General features: G+C 37.9%; 1 protein-coding gene and 1 long non-coding RNA gene across 3 annotated transcripts in view; one reads left to right on the plus strand and one right to left on the minus strand.

Moving 5' to 3' along the window:
* The window catches only part of adgrl1a (adhesion G protein-coupled receptor L1a), a 103,994-nt gene extending 93,665 nt beyond the window's left edge, over positions 1 to 10,329 (minus strand). For both annotated transcript variants that reach the window (XM_008416068.2, XM_008416067.2), the window contains exon 1: positions 9,559 to 10,329. The gene's annotated coding sequence lies outside the window, so the exon portion shown is untranslated. The remainder of the gene's footprint in view (positions 1 to 9,558) is intronic.
* A 1,473-nt stretch (positions 10,330 to 11,802) lies between these two features.
* LOC103468772 (uncharacterized) overlaps positions 11,803 to 20,686 on the plus strand; it is a 33,597-nt gene continuing 24,713 nt past the window's right edge. Inside the window, exons 1-2 of the long non-coding RNA XR_534254.2 lie at positions 11,803 to 11,901; positions 13,685 to 13,745. This is a non-coding gene — a long non-coding RNA (uncharacterized LOC103468772). The remainder of the gene's footprint in view (positions 11,902 to 13,684; positions 13,746 to 20,686) is intronic.

The raw sequence follows: 20,686 nt of genomic DNA on the forward strand, positions 1-20,686 counted from the left end.
TAATGTTCTACATTCATGTGCTGAGGTTGCATGTTATATTTCATTTTATAGCATGCAGTAGCAGTACGCTTTTGCATGAAAAAGAAGAGGCATAAATTCTAATTACTGCCATTCCAACAACGGGATGACAGCACTGGAAAATAACAGATGCACAACCAGTTATGGCAACACACAGGAAGCATAAGAAACACAAAGAAAACACCTGCACAGTCCCATAAACATGAGCACAACATTTTTAGCACACACTGAATTAATCTGCTCTAAGACAAATAGCTGAATAAATACTGTAGATAAGCAGATCAATATTTTACACTCAATTCATTTGAGTTCAAATAGATGTCAAATTCCACACAGTTCCATAGCACACTGATTAAACTGGCACCACATTAATTCACTAAATCAATAAAACCAATCTGTCAAATAAATCAAGTTGCATGGATGACTGCAGCCAATTGGAGGGCAAGAACACATTAAAATTCCCTTGCTCCAACTGCATATCTATGTCAAGCAGGCAGCCCACTGATTTGCTGTGTGAATTCCACAATTTGTTGAATGAAAATGATTAATCCATGAAACAATAACCAGGGTGCCAAGAAGCCACATGGTAATTCTATAATGATCAAAGACTCAATTAAATCCTCTCCCATTCTGCTCACTAAATGTCTCAGTGGCAGCAAAGACTGTGTGTATGCAGTTTGTGTTGTTATTGTGTGTCTTTTTGAATTGGTTAATGCTGCAAGGTGACCAAGGTCACAACTTACTATAATAAATGTCTTTAGTGGTTTGGTTTATGTCTATTCAATATTAACTAAACAGAAGATTTGTCCAGCAAAATTTTAATTGTCAGTAACATTTGCTGAACAAAGATGCCTACAATCCTGTTACAATTGTTTTTTGACAGATTTTTTCCAATCACAATGTACTTTATCACATCATGAACCAATCTTTGGATTGTACAGAAAATTTGTTTCAATAGCTCTCCAGCTTCAAATACATATCTTACTGGTTCTTAATAATTTTCTTAGATTTGTAACCAATGTCTTCATCATCAATCATTAGAAATCTACTAATTGGAATCTGCTACAAACCAAATGAGAATAATAAAAGCAATTCAAAATTCTATATAAGAGTTGAGGGTTTTCCAGTTACCATGCTTCAAGCTGCAAGCAAAATACTGTTTGCAAGCAACTTTATGGTTTATTTCAACTTATTCTGAGCTGTGTAACGCCAAATAGCAAATTGAAAAACTCCTTTTTAACACCAGTTTTTATCACCATGCTAAGCTAATTTGATAAAGCAATTATTCTCCCTTCTCAAGAAAGAGCTGGCTGTACTGTGTACCATGCAGAACAGAGGTTTATTTGCTGCATTAGTACAATAACTAACGCTGATTGAAATAACACCAGCAGAAGGTTAATATGCCTTAACACTCATTTACTTATGTAAATAGTGTCGGAGAGGTGATTTTATGATATAGCACGTGTAAGCAGTATTTTCCCGTGGCCTGTGTCCATATGTGCAGAGGAGCAGAGGGCATCAGGATTGGAGAAGTGCACCGTTGGGTAGTCTCAGGTGAGATGTGCAAAGTCCCAACATAATTATAATCCTTAATTAATCCAACCCGGATGTGCTCCCTCTTTCCCTCCTTCAAAGTTCATTGCTCTCTGTGTTTATAGACTCCTTCCATATTAGTGCAATTCCCACTCTGTTTAATCTGGCATTTTCCAGGTCTACGTATAATGCGCTGGGAGATTTTGCAGCTGTTTATAAATACATATGTCCTATTTCACATCTCTCTACTCCTTCACTACCTTAGTTTTTTTTTTTTTTTCCTCAGCCTGCTTCCTTCTCTCAACTTGGAAAACAAGAAAACAAGCGTCTTCTTTGGGTCCCACACCTCTTCTTGCAGCTCGCAGCATGGAACAAAAGACGCACACACACAAACACACGCACACCAGTCCAACACCAAATACTCCAAGGAGTGAGCTGCTGACACAAATACGAACCCACTGGAGCCATCCTCAGTGGAATGACTCAGGTGAGTCTCAGGTTAACATTGCTGTTTATAGACATGTATTTGCTAATTCTAATGCCTGACCAGCTGTCTTGATTGACACAAAGTGATTGAGTAATTGAGTCAGCAGGCCGAGTTGCAGGCAAAGAGAAAAACATTGCGAATGAAGGTGCAATAAAGCAAAACCGAAGTCCTGCAGAAACTGATGAAGAGCCTGCACATGGCACTAAGCTGAGGATAATGAGGATAAAGGTGTCAGCATTGACACTAGTAGAATGAGAGCACCAGGTGTAAGGAGGAGTGACGACTCCTAGTGCCATTACTGCTCAGACTCCTGCTCTGTCCGTTTTGGAGCGAGCCAATTAGAGGAGCTCATGCGCCACTCCGCTCTAACTACTCTATCAAGCTATCAGAAAAACATAAGGATTGATTGGACAGGCAATTAGGTCAATTGATCCCTGCTTCCTTTCATCTCTGTGCTCCTCCTTTTTCAGACGGACAGCCTGGATGCAGAAAGCAGCTCCAATTAGCTAAGGTTCAGGATTTAGTTTCCTCATGGTTCTCTTCATCTTTTCCTTAGTGTGAAACGGCCATTTTCCACTTCTTGACCTTGTCTTCACAAATTCAAACTAGGCAAACTTGTGAAAAAAGTATACACTTTTTACACACAAGCATATACATATTGGCTCAGATGTCACACAGAGAATAGTGGAATTTCACTATATCAGGAAGCCCAATAAGAGACGCTACATGCAAAAGATGTAGAAGCTTCAAAGTCCAGCATCCAGATTAGCCATGAGATATCTTCTGACCCAGTATTATATTGTTTGTTATAGGAAATTACTAACACAATTACCTATTAATGAGGTACAATAAAACAGCACCAATAGAAATAAACTAACATTATGTCTGATTCACATGGATAAATTTTAAAATTGTCAGTTGATTTTCAAAACATGAGACACCCCACACGTGACGATAAAAATTGATAAAATAGCTTAGGTTCTTCAGTAGGTGGTGTATGCTCACATGACAAAGACAACACGCCACACAGAAATATTCAGATATCAGACGAGAAATCTCTCAAAGCCTCTCAAGATCTAACATGAGTTCAAAGCAAATAAACATGGCCGACAAGGAAGAAGCAATGGCGATAGTAGTAGGGCTGTGTAATAATATCGATTTTGCAATATAAATCGATATTTTCTTTCCAAGAAAAAATTCGTATATCACATTGTGAGTAGAATATCATGTATCGTATCGTATCGCATCGTATCGCGAGATTATTGTATCACTACAATCCTAGATAGTAGACTATTTTTGACAGAGAAAAGACAATACTGGATTTCCACCAAAAAACCTGCTAAGCCCCAGTGGTAGAAGCAGAAGGACCGTTCACCAGCAGCCCACTGTGTTTTTGTATTAAAAAATGAGTTACAAAAATACAAAGGTGCATGACCAGGAATCATTATTTAGGAATAATATCGGCCAATAGAGAGGTGAAGGCACAGCGCAATTGGTAAACACCCCTTTGCACCCATTTCAATGCGTCAACTATAAACCTTGCTTACACTCTCTTTACTGTCCTTTCTACTGGAGTATAAAAAACCCTAGTTAAAATACACAAACAATGCCTAGTCTTGTAGAGGGTCTACTGCAGTGGAATTTTTCTCTTAGTTACAATGGTACAGCTTGGTGGTACTGCATTCAAGTACACAACCATGTCACTCAGATACACCTCTGTGGCGAGTCAAACGAGCATTGATTAATGGACACCGAGCATTGATCAGTAGCGTTTCTAAGCTTTGCACATGTGATTCATTTGAAATGTGAACATGGAGTGGAATGGGTCTCCTCTGCTCTCTGCTCTGACTTCTCGCAGTTTGCAACAAGACGACTATGTGAGACTGGCTGCAGTGCTTGGGAAGCAGGAGGAGCTCTCGGCAACACTCACTTCTCGCTTCAGTTGCTGCAGAGCGATCGGGGCTTTCACATGTTGTCACCATGAAAGGCTCCAATAACACCAAAAAAAGTTGCTAGAATTGTCTCTGGTTTTGGAAAAAACAAAAATCACTAGTGGGGTCTGAAAAGCCGCTAAATAGAGCAACAAAGTCGTTAATTTGGCAATGATGCATTCCCTCGTTCTGACCACAACCCCTTTCGCTCATCCCCACTCTTGGCCTTGCTCCTCTGTGTGACACTGCCCACTTTGGTATAAATTTACCCATTTGGTAAACATTTTTTTAATTTTTCTGGGTTGCAAGGTTTTACTTTCACAAGTGGGTTAGCTACACTTTAAGATTGTCACCATAAAAATCTTGCCCTGTGAACCAGGCATTAGCTGGAAACCTTGAACCAGTACCCTTTGCCAAGGCTACATAATGAAGTACATTGTGAAAGTCGTCTAATGGATATAAATATAAATGAAGTCATATGATGGTGGAATATACCACAACAATAATGTGAAACAGTTTACCGTGGTTTCACAGCATCACAGTTACAAAGATCCATCCATTTCCATTTTCTTACACCCTTGTACCTTGATGGGGTCGGGAGGGGTGCTGGTCCCCATCTCCAGCTAGCGTGCTGGGCGAGGGGCGGGGTACACCCTGGACAGGTCGCCAGTCTGTCGCAGGGCAACACAGAGACACACAGGACACACAACCATGCACACACACACACACACTCACACCTAGGGGCAATTTGGAGAGGCCAATTAATCTGATAGTCATGTTTTTGGACTGTGGGAGGAAACCGGAGTACCCGGAGAAAACCCACGCATGCACAGGGAGAACATGCAAACGCCATGCAGAAAGACCGGGGCCGGGAATCGAACCCAGAACCTTCTTGCTGCAAGGCAACAGCTCTACCACTGTGCAGCCCCAGTTACAAAGATTTCAAACTAAAATATACAATATAATTTCTTGTATTTAAAAAGACATATGTAATAATTATTACAACAGCCACCAACATAATGTAGCATAATGATGATTATTGCAATGACATTAATGATATCCATTTATCTGCTTATTTATTGTGCTGAAGTTGATACAGGGATTTAAGCAAAAATATAAAACAAACACTATATAAATTTACCTGTAGTTTTTTTAGTGCTTATTGCAAATCACAACATAATTTTTTGTCAATCTGCTAGTTACAAAGTAATACAACGAAAGCCAGCTGCGGCTAGATGGTTAATTAGTTGTGATATAAGGTCTGTTATCATCCTTGTAGTCTACTCCTGAACAGAGATGCTGCTCAGAGCTTGCCATCTCTAATTTAAAATATGAAACAATTTACTCAAACGGATGGGTGACGCTCTGAGAGTTTAGTTTGATTTAGTAACCCAAAAATCTTAATAGAGTTAACTATTTAAGTCACCCTGATAGCTGAACGGTCTGGTGCTTTTTTCCTCTTAATTTTCTCTATAGTATCTATAAAATAGAGACTGAGAATTGAGAAAAACAGACTTCTATAAATCAGTTGTTAAAACTGCAGCTATACACCTTCTGACTCAGTATCTCCTTCCAATCTAAAAAAAAAAACTGCAAAAGTGAATGAAACAGTGTTGAGGCTGATTGGACACATTGATTGAGCATCAGTACGTCTTTTCTCTGCTGTACACCAAGCTGTCTCTCAGTCAATAGACACAACCAAAATACACCCGGCACTCAATCCAGTGTGTTGCTACATGGGCCAATCCAGCTAATTTAACACCCACTCCATTTATGAAAAAGAGTCCTCATCGATTTCTTCCCGTGCATGTGCTCTCATTGCCCCTGTTCGTTTTTCGCCATCCCGGCGCCTACACACGCTCAAGGTTGGCAGCACTGAATTGGATTAGTGTGTGGTAGGGTTCCTGTAAGATGGGCTTTTCAAAACCCACACCTTCAGACTTTCTCCAAGAGTAACAGAGACCACAGAGCTGGTAGGGCTGCAGTTGTATGCTGCTGCTGCATGAGTGCATGGTCAGATTCATAGAGAAATCCGCCACACAAACGCAGTGGGCTTCAAAATAGACACACTTTGTCTCTTGCTTTTCCACCTCGTTGCCACAGAAAAGGGACTCTTAGTCTGTTAACCATAAACTATGCTTCCTTTCTGCTAATGTACTTCCCAGTCTTAATCCTTTTCTGTTTTATTCGTTGCACTCTCTTATTGCTACATGTTTTGCACCCAACATCTAATCTAGAATTTAGGGTGAAAACAGCCAAAACATGACGAATAGCCCTTACAGACATAATTGAGTATTTTTGATTGCAATAGTGAGTCCAGCAGTGACCGATGAAAACCCTTTCCAGTGTGTTTAGTTGGCAGTGGTAAAATAGTGAATCACAATAACTGTCATTAGAATTGTAATGGCTTTTCTGTAAGGACAAGTCTTATCAGTCGAGTGACAACTCCAGAACTGCCACTGCCAGGTAAGAAACGCTTGCTCTGAACAGGGAGAGTAGAGAACAGCGATGGGGAACAAAAAAAGCTGCTGGGCCGGTCAAAGGGAAAAGGCCCGACAGAGACAGAGCATTTTGACATTAGAAAAAAGAGCACAAAAGACCTCTCTTTGCCCGTGCACAAGAGATACGCAGGAGCACACTACCTCATGGGACACTACAAATATAGCCATGCGTCCAACCACCACCACATTTTTCACTGCATAACTCCACCCAAATGAGATGGAATAGGCTGAAGAGAGCTCGGTAATCACAAACTGCAACGATACTATCAAAGACGTTTTGAGGGATTTTGTGTGCTGAAGGGAAATTAGATTTTGAAGAAAGGTCAGAATTCCCGTCTATGTACAATTCAATCTGGCAAAGGTTTGTTGTCTATTTATTACAGTTACAAATACTCATTGGTAACAACAAATCTCTACAGACCATTGGCACGGTACCTTAAACAGATCAGGACTGGCAAATTGTCATGCAGGACTGGTAGTTTTAATCGGATTTTAAATCTGTCTGGAAACCTTTCATCATCAAAAGGCACCTCTGATCTTAGGACATTTTAAATAAGAAAAATGGAGTTGGCTTTATAAATCCTCTGTTCAGTCCTGGCACACAAATTTTTACACGAAGTCTATAGTGGCATTCGAAAGAGCATTTGAGGTCACTTCAGGAATCAAACTTTAAAGGCTGGGCGTAATTTGAAATACACTGATAACTACGTAGAAAATATTTAAATTACTTACATTTTACCACATTTACACCACTGTACACTTAAAAATGTTTCAAAATATTTCTGTTTAGATTTAAGATTATTTGCTCATTCTCCCCTAAAAACTGCATTTATTATTTGTGTCACCAAACAGCAATTTTTTCAAATTAATATTATGAGATATTTGGTTTCCATCTTTTTTTTCAGATCTTACGCAGAAAGGGTATTTATTAACTATAGTGCAATCGTTTGATTAAAGGAAGAATAAACAAATATAATTAATATAACTTTGAATTTAAAAATACAGCCCAAAGTTAGAAAAGCTTAATTCCAATAACCAGAAAATACAAACCCAAACTCTGCAGCAAATATGCTGTTACAAAAGCGCATTAGCCATTTACATATTAAAGATATTTCTTCTACGCAATTCAATATTTTCTATAAAGGCTTGTACTATTCAGTACATGTCTCTGTAGCTGTGGTACAAAAAAAACTTTTGCAGAATTAAAATGACACCAAAAGCTGTAGTCAGATTCTTTTCCTAGCACAAAAGAATCCTGTCATTTTAAATAAATATTTATGCAATTTATGTAGTTTCTGAAAGAGTCTGGAACATCAAGTTATTTTCTGAAACTTGCATCAGTTCTGGGTTTTTCTGCATAAATTCTATTAACATATTAATTTAGTCTGCCTTGAGAAAGAGCTGTAGGGGGTACATAAATATTGCATTAAATTGTAAGCAACAAAAATGCAAAGACAAGACAGTCATATTTTTATGAATACAGAAAATGCAATATTATTCATGTTCATATAAAGATTTATAAAATGATTATTTGTGCGTGCCATGCACATATACAGTGCATGTACACACACATAGATATATACAAAGTATATGAGTTAACGTATACAGTGAACTAGTGCATTTAGACCTAAATACTATGAAAATCAGAGTAATGTTTTGTGTGTGTGTGTGTGTGTGTGTGTGACCATTTTCTTTTAATATGGTTATCAAATCCAAGCATCAAAACAACAGAGGCTATGTAAACCAATACCTAAAGACGTAAACTTATTTTTAGTGACCTATAAAGTCTGTGATCACCATTAATGACATGTTAATGTATGAATATAATTCAGCAACAGAAAACCGAGAATAATTTTTCTGATGGGTATGTGACACACAGACAAGGGGGAAATAAATCCTTCTGTCTTCCTGGGGAGTGTGCTTGGCAGTAAACCAATTCCAAGGCTGCCTTCTTGAATGTCCAGATAACGCAATCAGACAGTTGCAATATTGCTGTTTTACCACCTGAAGAATTTGAATTTCATTCAGCCCCTTCAGAATAGTGGACTTGCCAATTTTTCCCAGAAATTGGCAGGACAAACACAATGCACCCCGGTGAAATGAGGAAAAGGCTTATAGGCTGAAAATAACTGCTTTTGGGGTCTGTCGAGTATGAGTCCTCAAGTTCAATTTTATCATGATGGCACAAAAAAAAAAACAAATGTTTAATTTCATCATCACTACAATATATGTTGTCGATGTGTTTTATTACATGCCTTAATATTAAATTGGGAATTAGTTCAGAAAGTAATATTATAATACCGCCTCGGTTTTCATGACATGAATCCAAAACATTATGGGGTCGGATTGGATAAAAATTAGATATTATAATGTGCTTGGGCATGAGCCGTCATTACACACATTCTTTAATCTGGATTTTAATTTGGAAGACCGTAGTCTTCAAATACTAAAATCTAAAGGGAGTCAGTGGATAATGATTTGAAGACATTCTGGATTATTGGTGTGGGATTGAACAGAGCAGTTCACACTTAGCTCTGATGCGTTTATTCCCCTAATGCTCAATGAGATGCTTAATTTTGTTCCTCATGAAAATAAATGGAGAGGGGGAAAAGCACAACTGCATTCGTTTCAAACTGAGCAACATTCAGTGATATCTCATTTTTAGGTAGTAGCTTACAGATAACAAATAAGCAGTTTTATCACTTTTACTGAGCGCTATTATCCACCCGCCTCTGTGTTTTGGTCACAATGCAGCTTTTACAGGACAAACTGCCCTTTTAAATCGCAAATAAAGTAAATTCATCAGAATGTGTTTTAGTGCGGCTCCATGGTGCGTTGAGCCCACAGCAAGATCCCCACTTCAGGATTCGGCTTATTTCCAAAACCCAACACGCATTTTAAACATGGAACGGATACATCAATAAACATAAAGTCGATAACTGTCAAACCGTAAAAAAATAAATAAATAATTCAGGTTGAAGACCTCGCAGACGCTGATCGGGGACCTCCGGTTTGTTCACAGTTCATAAAATTGCCGCGTTGGTGTAACATGTACAGAAAATGTTTAAAAACTGCCCTTCGGTCTTACCTCGATTTCTCCAATCTCCGTCTTCTTGGCAGCTCAGAGTGTCTCATTCATTCTGGTTTGTCTCCCCAGCTGCCTCCTTCTCCCTTTCCCCCGCTCGGTTATCGCTCGTTTTCTCCTTTCTGGTGCCGTCTTCATGCGGATGCATAAGAATTAAATATTAATAGGCTGCTATCTTAAAGACGAACCGGGATATAAAAGGACAAAGTGAAGGGGGGCAAAAGAGATCACCAGACCAAAAATATGAGAGCCGTAAAGGAAAATCCTTAAGGACAGAAGCAACTGTCACGAAAATGCGCCCGTCTGGGCATCAAAATAAATAACGACGACACCATCGTCCTGGTAGTAGCAATGACGACCCGCGAGTGACTACGACACCGGCAATGCCCGAAACGAGAAACTACGGAGGAACATTAACTGAACAGAAGTAACGTGCAGTCCGTCCGCCACTGCTACAAGGTGTGAGCAAATGTACCACCCTCGCAAAAAAAAAAAAAAGACGTCTGCATGCGAGCGGAGATCAGCCTCGTGAATGTCTGATGCGCACTTCTTCTTGCTTTTTTCCAAACTGTCCACTCTTCCCCCTTCCAGATCACCCGTTTAAATCAGGGTCCACAGGCCATATGCGGCTGCCTTGTGCGTCCTGACGCACAGAGCTCATCACTCGCCTCTTTCCCCTCTTTTGTCAGCAGGCAGCGCACACTCTCATCAGGACCATCCACATGGTATGTTCAACCTCAGCAGGTTTATGAGGCCTATTACACTCTAGTGCCTTCGTCATAGTACTGCTGGTAGCCTAAAAAAAAATTTCAAATAAGTTTCTACTACCGAGTCTGAGGTGATGCAGCTGAGCCCCCACTGCTTGCTCACGTACAGACAAACCGCTGTCTTGGCACAGCTTGGGATCTTTTTATAGCTGTCGAGTTTTTTCTTTGTAGTTTTTTTATTTTTTTATTTTATTTTTTTCCTGGGGGTTTTGTCAGGTTTTTTGTTGTTTTGTTTCGATTTTTGAAGATATGGATCAGGAACCTTGAGAGCTAATTAAAATAGCCATTGTTGAGTGCCCTGCTAAATTACTTTAAATTCAGTAATGTAATAATCCAGAATGAACTGCATGTGGCATAAATCGAGGTTTGACTGAGATGACTTGTGCAAGAGCTGAAACTCATTCATTCCAATGTGAAGACAATAGAATCCTCAGTAAATGAGTGCATGACAGGCAGCAACATGATTAATTTCTAAATTCCGAGAATTATTGGTATGCAGGCTTTGTGCATTGATTGCCTAGAAAACCAATGATTTTAAAACAGTTTGGGAGTCGGTTAATTGAAGCCATTCAGCAACAGTTCATCTTAACTCCTATGCACGTAGAATTTCAATACATTTTAACTACACAATTCATGTTTAAGGTCCGAAATCAAAAACTTCCACACAATATACAGGAAATGTTTGGTGACAGAGAGGGTGGTTATGATTTAAGAGGTGAAGGGTATTTAAAAAAACAACATATTAGAACAACCAGGAAGAGTTTTTGTTTATCTGTGTGTGGAGTAAATGTTTGGAATGGATTGAATGATGAGATTAAAAAAATTACAAATGTAAACCAGTTTAAAAAATTGATTAAAGCAGAACTCATTTCAAAATATGCTATATAACATGCTTAATAGTTTATAATGTAAATGATTATATAAATAGTACTTAAAATAATTGTACATAGTTAAACATAATGAAAAATGGAAACAAGTTGTCTCTTGTTGATGTTCTGAAAGTCAATTGATAAAACATCAACAAGTATGAAAGGGGCAGGATATTATAAGATGTATCTTCTACCTGCTCCTTTTCGAACAGAAAATATAAAATTGCATGTCACATGGGCAAAATAATTTGTTTTACATTTTATTAAGTTTGTCTCATTCTATTTTGTTTTCTTGTTCTTTTTTGACTGTTTTTAATGTCTGTTCGAAATAAATAAATAAATGAAATGAAACAGCGTTCCCAGCACAGCAGCAGCGCTAAGCTCACAAGAAAATATTTCAGACTGAAGTAGTGAGCACTTGGTTGCTGTCACAGGCGGATTTTTATTTTTACATATAATTTTTCTAGTTCACCTAAGTGAGGAGGCTGAAAACTCAAGATAGATTATTACACTGAGCTGAAGGAGCGTCATCAGTTAGCGCTCCAGGCAGTCGACATGCTGCTCGTGGGTTAAAGCAAAAAAAATATATAACAGTTTGGGTAGTCAAAACTCTTCACTGGGGCATGAATCAGCCACTCCATGGATACTGCGAGTCATGGAATGAAACACTGCAGCATTGTTGGGCTGTGTTGGAATTTCTTGCACTGGAGGTAAGTCAATAATAAAAATAAGTGGATTTTTAAAAATATATATTAATGACATTCTAGAGTAATATTCAAAGTGACTTTCCCGATTTTTTTTTTTTTTTTTTTAATCGGGAAAGTCACGATGATGGCGTCGTTGCAATTAGGGCTGTAAACGATTATTTTAGCAATCGAGTAATCTATCAATTATTCCAACGATTAATAAAGTAGAAGAATAAATGACAAAGTAAAATATTGGTAAATGCTGACTTAACAGCAGCATTAATATTGGACATCAACATCGTTCATATGTTCATATTTGTGTGGCATAGAAAATTAATCTTAATTTTTAAGTTAGCCTGGACAAAAAAAAAAAAAAAAAAAAATCCGATATTCAATCTAATAATAAAGCAGCAGCCTCACAAAGACACTTGTAAAAGGATGTTTACTCCAGTTTTTACGTTTATGTATTTGTCTTCAATTTAATAGATTAACTCTGACTTTATCCTGCCATCTACACCTTTTATGTCCATGCTAGCAGCACTTTCGTCACACAAATAAGTACTAATGACAGCTATGTACCGCCACGTTGCGCTCCGTCACCCATTTGTTGTGACCGGAAAGGTATAAAATTTATTTTTAATTTCCTCCATAAACCTACCCTTACCATAAGCATACAGCAGTGTTCGGTGTGTCCACTCCACCTGTATGAATACACCCGCCACGCACTTCGCCGCCGTTTGCTCCGAACCAGCTAACAGGCAGCAGCTCCGGGAGAAAGGCTGCGTCGCTTTTTTTAGGAAGCCCATTGGTCCCCGAAAAACGATGAAAATCCGTGTTGACGTCAACAACTCTTAGACGGAAGTGAGAGCATTACGTATCAATAATAATCGTCCGACTGGAACACATAGAGCTAAACAATAAAACATAATTTAAGGAAGATTAGAGGCAGATAATTTGCCTCGAGGAATTTTAGTAATCGAGGTACTAGAATCATTTGAGGAATCTTTACAACCCTAAGCAATGTGAGTTTCTGTGTTAATTTACGATATTTGATCCAATTTTGGAAGTATTGATACCTAAAACCAGCTGTTGTTTATTTTTATGTTTTTGATTTGTTCTAACATTTTTAGGATGACATTCATAAATAAAATATTACTAAACGCTGCAATCAGTTTACTAAATTTTTTCTTTCCAATGTTATCAAAAGATTTTAAAAATTGTTTTATTGTCTAAAAGAAAAGTTTTTTGGCTATAAGGAAAATGAAAGAAAACCATTCCAATTGTCAAGTTTAAGGCATAAAAGAACTGAATTAACTTCTTTATATATCACAGCCACGAAGTTAAAGACTTTTCATTAAGCCCATATTTCTGTATTAAGATTTTTTTATTATTATTATTATTGATGTATATTTACCATAAATAGATTTTTTGTTTTGTTTTTCTGTAAGCAGAAAACATTCATAATTAGCAGTGATGAAGGTTCGTCTGCCACAAAAAGTAAAGTATGATGATAAATAAGAGGTTTTCTAATTTGAGGTTTATGCTATTGAAAACTATAAGAACCTGTTGACTTTGAGTGTGCTCTACTTGATTAATTATTTCCACTGACAGGAACATCATAACAAGAAACCTAGGACAGGATGACCATATTTGCAATGTGTTTTACTGATGCATGAGGCAATGAACTTCTCCACATGCTTATTTAACATGTAGAATGTGCATCTCAATGTATTTAAGAGGGCAAAATTCTGCTCCTTTAAATCCAGTAAATCCATTGAAAAAGATTTGTTTGAAATGTTTATTTCAGATGAGGGGGATAATAACCGTAGATGAATCCAGGCAGGGTCTTGTCTCCAGGTGAACAAATGGTAAGGTGTGCTGCCAGATTAAATTATTTAACTTCCATATCACATGTAATAATTGCACCAGTGCACAGTGCATGTTGCGATTTTTCTCTCCACTCTGAAAATGATTTTGTCAGTTTCTATTATGATGGGTAATGTTACATTCTACTGAATAGGCTCCACGTGCCTGTGCCACTTAGCCCTCTGTCATACAGCAACTACTCTGGTATACTGCTCTCGAATTTAACCAATTGACCTTCATGGCTGCCTTACTCATAACGTCAGTAAAAGGTAACATAATGTAGTTTGCACTCTGTGGAGGTCTCACACACTATATATATTTTTTTGTTTTTAAGAATCAGGCGATATAATGCAAAATTTGTATTGTTTACATTGATTGTTGACAAATTCAATGGACAGTCTAAATTACAAATAACCTATGGACTACAAATGAATATGGACTAATTTAAAATTTAAAGTCAGGCAAAGTCAGAGGAGTTATTCATCATGCCCTGGTCTCTTAGCAACAACCGCAGTGACTACAAATGAGCTGATTGGCCTACAAAACGTGAGCATGTACAGGCAGTACAGACGAACAGTACTAATACTTGCAGCAATTTACAAAAACATAAATGTGACCGAAGAAATACTTTAATTTCTTGTTTTACCTCTTCCATTTTGAAAGCTATGAAAACAAAAAGTTAACATCTTTCTTTGTCTCTCTTCTTTTCCTATCTTTAGTTCTGTCATCCTTTCTTTGCTATTTCTTTCTTTCAATGTCTTTCATTATAAAAATATAAAGAAGGCTCCCTCAAATCTGTGTACAATGTATTCAGTCAGTGTTCAAACATTCTAGCTCACCATCACCACCCATTCGAGTTTACCAGGTTTGCCTCCCCCGCCACTGCATCCAAATCACTACCAGGTGGTGATCGGTTGAGAGCTCCAAAGTCAGGGAACTCAGGTGAGGGTTTGTGAGTATCCTCACTCTCACCTGATGTCTCTGTTCCTGGGTAACTCCAGAATAGATTAGAGTCCAGTCCCCATCCAAGAGTTGGGTGCCAGAGAACCACCCTGTGCACAAAGATGAGTCCAGCAATTTCTAATTGGCTGCATCATGATCCCCTTTTTATCTAAGAAAGTGATTCAGGTATGTATTTACTTATTTACTTGTCAAAATACATAGAGGACTTGTGCTCAAAGTAAGCATTTGTTTTGTTCTGGAGAGTAGAGTTATTTTCACTGAGAGCAAATTCAGTCAGTTTTTCCAATAATTTTTAAAATCTGAGGTGCTGTTAAAATGCCCTTTTTTTCCCTTGTCTTCTATGTTGTTTTCTTTATAAATCAATGTCTTGCATGATAAACTAGACTTTATCAACAAAGCAGCAGTGTGCTTGTTTGTCTGAATATTTCTTTTCCTCTGAAAAGGAAAATGTATTCATACAGCTGGCTTATTATAATTTGTTCTGGCTCATGTTTGATTAATGCCACTTTTTTTTCTAGGTAGGTCTCATGTTTATGCGGCACCATTATTTATGTAACGCCTTTCTGTATTTGTAACTGGCTCCAATTTTCACCCTGATGAAGCTTTTTGTTTTCCGCTGATTGACAAATTACATTTTTGGAGCAAATAGCAAAAGCAATGCTTTCTTCACAGAGCACTGTTTTGCACAATTCTGTGAGAAATATTAATATTAATGTTGATTTCATCAGTTTTGGATCGAATGCTATGACTGTTCATAGTCGAAATTATGGTTCATTTGTTACAATAAAAATTCCTCAAAATGTTTTGGTTTTGCACCAATAGCTGTGAACTATGTGTACACCTCTTTTATATGGATGACCTGCATTTACAATTGAAGGCCTGCAGGTGGGACAAAAAAATATGGAAACTGTGCCAAATATTTAGTCCTAACATAGATGTAAACCCAAGAAAGGGGTCAGGAGTCCAGTAAAACCAAACAGATATCAACATCTGGTTTCTGCAAAGTGTTTGTGTAACTACTCCGCTTTAGTAGCAGCCCGTGATTTCAAGAGTGGTCTCTTCATCACCCTCTTTCCATCAGGCTATTCATGGTAAATGCAGCGTTTGAACATTTTCAGAAACTGCTTTTCATAAAAAATAATTTAAAAAGTACACATTCTCTTCCTCTCTCTCGTTTCTCAGTCTCATTCTCAATCTTGCTCTCTTTTTTCTTTTTTACTCACTCTCTCTTCTGCTCCTCTCTTTTTGTAGTGCAGTATGACATAGTCCATTATCTGCTCTTAGTACTAATTGGTGTATTAACGCCGTGCTGTGGGTGACACAGTGAGACATAGGAAGAGAGAGCATGTTTGAGAGATCGAAAAAGAGAGAGAAAGGCAGACTGAGCATGAATATGGATGAGGCACAGGCAGGGCGGGAGAGGGGCTCTCAGGGAGGAAGGCAAAGAGTGAGAGAGAATGGAAGGCCAAGGTAAATCTTTTCAGCTACACAAGTGGTTAAGAGCAGCATGGCAAAATGACGAGTGAAGGGGGGAAAAAAAGGATCCATCCTGTAATGGCTTGTTTTATTTATTTTTTTTTTTTTAGCTGGCCTTTTCTGTATCCCTTTCTATTCTGCTCTCACAGTCACCACTTTCAACCCAATTATCCACTCTGCCTGGCGCCACTGGCAGCATATGGAAATGTAAATTACGGCAGAGATTTTTTTATTTTTTTTTTGTAAGATGTGGAAGGTAAGCAGCTCTTGAGGATTGGAAGAGTAGGAGGAAGAAATAGAGATGACAAACATATGAAACTGAGGGGATGTTTTTTTTAATTCCAGTTGCTTGTCAGTATTGCTACTCCATCAGTTACACAAATCCACCCACAATAGGAAATTTAGTAGACRGAGGTTGATTTTTTTTTTTTTTGTATTAACACAACTTATTCAACAGTGAGGCGTTTTATTGGAAAAATCACGATTTGTGCAAAGGTCTAAAATGAAATTATCATGTCTGCTTAGCATAATTTACCTACTAAATATAGTTTAGCAATGCAAAGTTGCAAGCTTGAAGATGCAGCAGATCACATTTAGCTGTGAGGCAATGCAATTTTGCTTTCTTTTGAACCATTAAAAACATGGCAGATGGCACCAACAGTACAAAGGATCATTTTTGGCTTTTCTGGTCTAAGTCTGCTCTAGTGTTACGTTTTTAAGACTTTTTAAAAACCTAATCAAAAGATTCTCTCACAATCTGAAGGGCATCTCGGAAGAAAGTATTTGTGTAACAACAGCGATTACTTTAAAGTGACTGTGAGTTAAGTAAAGATTGAGCTCAGAGCAAGATGTGTGGTTATGTAATAAAATAGTTGAATCACACATTTTTTGTTGTCTCTTACAAACGCAACCACACTGTTAATCATTGTTATGGTAAAATCTCCTTTTAATACACATAGTGCATAAAATAGAGCGAGTGCTTGCATTATGTGTGTTCTATTACCCTATTAATGAACCTAAATTGATGACTGGGGAAAATATTTTTATTTTTAGTCAGAGCAAATATCTTGAATGATATGAACATTTACACTACAGTAATCAGCCATGATATAACCAGCATGGCTTCCCTAAGTGTGGCAATGCAGCCCAAGAATATGCAACAAAGTATGACAAAGTATCTCAGAGTTAGCATGCCTGTATGATGGTCAGAGAGTACAGATAGAATTGACAGAATGCATTAAGCTGCAGATTCATTCCTTTGATCATCTCTGTAGCTGAAAATTTACATGGAGATTTCTGCCCACTAACAGCAAAATCAAGTTGCAACATTTAAAAAATAGATGACATTTTTCATCATTTTGATGATTTAGGCATCCACTTTTAGTTTATATAGCTAAGTTTGAAGCAAGGGGTGAGTAACATTTCATCAATATCAGGTTCCCACAAAGACTGCTCATGTCAAACACTCACACATACATAGGTGTCATCAACCTCTCATCCTAGATCGAATGCGCTGTGGCTCTTTTTAAAATAAAGTTTCAAAAGTTTAACCCTGAATAAAGCAGTGTAAATCGTTTGCTCTTTTAGGTTTAGCTCAGTGTGCTAATGGCAGCAAAAACCTACTGTTGCAGGAAAATGTTTATCTTCCGTCATCAGTGGCCATCCTAATTATCCCGAGCATTAACATCAGGCCACATTACAGGGAAGGAGGTGTAGTACAGCAGAGGTCGAAGGGGGGAGAGTGTGAGCAGCTTGTACACAAGCTGATTGATAGCTGTAAGGTCTTGCTGCTGGAACTCATTGGTTGTTTCTGATTGAGCAGCGTATTTCTGCAGATGTGTACACTGGGAGGAGGTGGAGGAGTGCGATCTTTTCACAGATTATCCGTCTCATATTATTACACTGTCATGACTTAGTTTTAACAACTATTTAAAAAACATTTTTTATTAAAGTTACATATTGCAGCTTTAACATCACCAGCAATAAAGAAACCAGCAAAAACTATTCTGATTCATTATTTAAGTATGCTTAAAGTATATACACATACAAATATAAACAACTTTTCCGTGCAAACTTTTTTCATCAATTTTCTGTGGAGACAGCCCTGGACATACAACCCTACAAACATCCGTAGCTTTCTAAGGTGACCATTAAACCGTACATTCATGTGAGAGAAAGCTGGTGTATTCTGAGGAAATCCACAAAGAGCATTAAACGCCACACAGAAGAACCCAGTGTGGATTTCAAGTAAACAATTTCATGTAAATAAAATTATTTACATGACATGTAAATAAGAAGAAAATAAGTTTTCTTCTGGTCGGTGTACTGCAGAAACATAACATTAATATGCCGTACATGAAAAGTTTCATTCCCAGGGTCACACATGATTAGTGCCATGCTCGGATGTTTAACTTTATTATATCTTTATACCGCAGCAGTTGCATCACAGAGGTACGTGTCCTCTGTGCTTAAGGGGCTTTTCCAGTCCATGGCCAGGATGTATGCCCTCTGGCTATTGAATAACAGCAGAATCTTGGGATATAGAGATCAAAGTTGCTCATCTGCTCACACACATATGACAGTGAGACACATACAGGCTGATTAGTCAGATAAGCAGCTTCTCAGGGGTGTAGGCAAAATAGAGACGAGTGTTTTGTTCATTATCATTAAGATCTGCCTTTTCCTCTGTTCACCTCTCCACTTTCCACATGCTCATATTCCACCCCCGCAGTGCTGATGAATCCAACTTCTCAAATCTGCAATTTGCTCAATTATTTTCAATTATCCCGCCATTGTTGCTACTGTCATTCCCCTTGGCTTAATTTTCAACAGAAATCACTTGTTGATTGACAGAACAGGCCAATTAGAGCCAAGAGAAAGCTTTAACCTCTATAGTAATTACTGGTGATTCCTGTCATGGAGACATTTTATGTGCCCTTTCCACATAGGTGAAGAATTCATCCCGATGCATCCCCTTTCACTGTATAGCGATACTTCCTATCACAAAGAGACTGCAGGTTTAAAATGGAGTCATTGTCAGGTTGATATGAATGACACAACAGTATTCTTTATGACTGTTGGAAAAAACTCGATGGTCTCTGATAGCTTTAAAAGACATTGTTACTAAGGTATTATTTTCCCTCTAGTTAAAGGCTCTTATCTGTGTGACTTCACCCCATTAGTTTAATGTACTGCAGCTAAGTTTCAAGGCATTAGAAAAACCTGTCACCATAGGCATGAGAATCAATGATGAACTGCCATTGGCAATAACAAGGAGATCCTCAAATTTAATAAACTAGTCCTTTTTTCAGTTTTGGTGCCTCGGTTTGTTCAACATTTTTGTAGTAGCACAATCCAAGGTAGTTAGGAGAATCAAGATATCTAACCCGTACATTTTTTGTTATATGCAAAATCAACTTTTCTGAACTTACAAGGTAATTTTCTCACCAAGCGCATAGCACAAGTATTGTTTTGACTCATTCATGCATGTTTGAGGGAGCCTTGAATCTCCCTCGGCAGCCATTTGGGGTGTTTTAACTTTTTAACAAAGTTTCTCACAATTTATTGCTGCTCCTGCAATGTGCTGTCTATTTCTCCAAAGCTCCATCTTGGAGCTTCAATGCCCAGCTGAGCTTCCATCCCCACACAGCTAAACTAGACTAGCGGCAGCAGCAGTTAGCAGACACCTGGTGGAACTTCATGTCTGCTGATCTTATCATACAAACTACACACACATAAGAACAGTTGAACAGTTGCAAACAGCATCACGGTTGGGCCATGGACAGTTTGGGCATGGAGAAGCATTGATGTGATGACGTCATGAATGAGGAATGTCAGAAAGGGTATGAGGATCTTAAAGAGACATAAGCCAATTTCAAGGTGCCAGATAAGTCAAATTTCGTTTAAGTTGTTTTTGATATTTACATAATTTTCATAAGAACTGAAGGTAATTACTTGATTATGTTATAAAATGGCACTAAGTGCTGGAAAATATAGCTGTTGCATCCTTGTACATCACAGTTGGGATTTTGTTCTGAAGCTTGCAATCTTTCCTTTTCCTCCTTTTTCAGCCGTCATCATGGGAACAATCAGTTTCATTTTGTTTTTTTTTTATCAAACCTCAAGATATATTTCCAAAATGTAAGGTTTTCATCACTGAGTACATTTGCAAACTGTCACCTGTTTTATTGTGTTGCTCTTGGAGTAATGGCTTCATCCTTTATTTAGTGGCCTTTCTGTCAATGTTACAGGACTCGTTTCACTGTAGATAATGAGACAGTGTTACCAGTTTCCACCAGTATCTCACAGGTTCTTTTGCTTTTATTCTGGGGTTGCTGTACAGATTTAACACCTTCTTTTCTGGGACTCTTCCTCTAGAACAGTTTTGATGACTGGACATTCCCATGTTGTATTTTTTTATTTTTATTTTTATTTTTTTTTTGAGCTCATGAAATTATCTCCCAAAATGAGTCAGAGTACTTGTGGAGGCCTGCACTTATCCTCT

Source organism: Poecilia reticulata, linkage group LG8 (assembly GCF_000633615.1).
Source record: "Poecilia reticulata strain Guanapo linkage group LG8, Guppy_female_1.0+MT, whole genome shotgun sequence".
Taxonomy (NCBI): domain Eukaryota; kingdom Metazoa; phylum Chordata; class Actinopteri; order Cyprinodontiformes; family Poeciliidae; genus Poecilia; species Poecilia reticulata.